Source organism: Procambarus clarkii, chromosome 92 (assembly GCF_040958095.1).
Source record: "Procambarus clarkii isolate CNS0578487 chromosome 92, FALCON_Pclarkii_2.0, whole genome shotgun sequence".
Classification (NCBI taxonomy): Eukaryota; Metazoa; Arthropoda; class Malacostraca; order Decapoda; family Cambaridae; genus Procambarus; species Procambarus clarkii.
In genome coordinates, this window is record NC_091241.1 from 7,925,587 (window position 1) to 7,927,511 (window position 1,925).

The window sequence follows — 1,925 nt, forward strand, 5'->3', positions numbered from 1 at the left end:
AGTGCATAATAGTTCCGTTGTTAATCAGAGGGGCAATAGGTATGCTGAGAATTAATTTTCTCAAAAAAAGAAATGACTAAGATTTTTTCAGCACTCCATAAACAAAATTAGCATTAGTAACTGATCTCTCAACGAACAAATCCACAAGGGCCGTGACGAGGATTCGAACCTGCGTCCGAGATCATCTCAGACGCTGCCTTAATCGACTGAGCTACGACATGGTAAAAAGAGTTGAAACCAGAAGTTGTACCTAACTTAACGTCTCAAGTTGAACTGAAAGGAAAATTTGATACACCTCCAATGGGCACCAGATCAACCAGGCTATGATTCCTACCCCAGACTGCGAGCAGCTGACTCTAATAGCCTGGTTGTCCAGTATAACACTTGTTCCAGACTACACTGTACATGGAACCTCAGATTTCCGTCAACTTTGAATTAGATGCTATGATCAGTATCCGCGGTCTGTGATCAGTATCCGCGGTCTGTGATCAGTATCCGCGGTCTGTGATCAGTATCCGCGGTCTGTGATCAGTATCCGCGGTCTGTGATCAGTATCCGCGGTCTGTGATCAGTATATGTGGTCTGTGATCAGTATCTGCAGTCTGTGATCAGACCGAATGATCAGACCGAACTACACATAAGGGCATAACTGGGCAACCACTCACAGTGTTCAAGAGAGAACTGGATAAGCACCTCCAAAGGATACCTGATCAACCAGGCTGTGATTCGTACGTCAGGCTGCGAGCAACCGCGTCCAACAGCCAGGTTGACCAGTCCAGCAACCAGGAGGCCTGGTCGACGACCGGGCCGTGGGGACGCTAAGCCCCGAAATCATCTGGTTAATACATGGTTGATTCCTGGTTGATGGGGTTCTGGGAGTTCTTCTACTCCCCCAAGCCCGGCCCGAGGACAGGCTTAACCTGTGAGAGCTTGGTCCAACAGGCTGTTGCTTGGAGCCGTCTTATCCCTGAGAATCAGTAATAATTATCAAATATACATGTTATCAAAAAAATTAAAAAAAAATGTTATCTTGGTTTATTTGTAGGCACAGAGATTGAATTTTGAATGAAGCCACAAATACGTGAAGCGTCTGAGACATTGTATAGTTTTACTCAAGTGGGTTCAGAACCCCTGTGGAGTCTGATCAACCAGGCTGTGACTCATACGTCAGGCTGCGAGCAGCCGCGTCTAACAGCCTGGTTGATCAGTCCAGCAACCAGGAGGCCTGGTCGACGACCGGGCCGCGGGGACACTAAGCCCCGGAAGCACCTCAAGGAATGTGTAGCTGATGTGTACTCGTGCTGAAATTAGGAAGACTAGACCTTGAGGTGGTTCCGGGGTTCAAGGTCCCAGCGGCCCGGTCCCCAACCAAGCCTCCTGGTTGATGGTGTGGTCAACCAGGCTGTTGGACGCGGCTGCTCGTAGCCTGACATATGAATCACAAACTGGTTAATCCGGTATACTTTGAATCTTTAATCCTTTGAATCCTCAGGCAGCCATTCTTGAAACTAGTATGATCTTTGAAGAACCAGTAGAACAATAAATATGTTGCATCAAAGGCCTTAAATGTCTCTCCTTCTTGCATCAAAGGACTGCAAAACGTATTATAACATCTAGATATATATATATATATATATATATATATATATATATATATATATATATATATATATATATATATATATATATAAAATATTATAACATCCAGAATGCCATTAGTATATCAGAGTAAAGCGCTTAGTTTGTTTTATTTTTAAGAAAACGGAATTTCAGGTTTCTTGAGATAGTGTGGCCTGCGGAGTCACTTGTAAACATGGGCGTGGTGCGTCTCTCAGTTCATGTGGCAATACTGTTGTATCATTTTCGTCTATACGTATTACCATATGACAACACGAGAAGCTGGTTACAAACGGTACGTTAAGGTC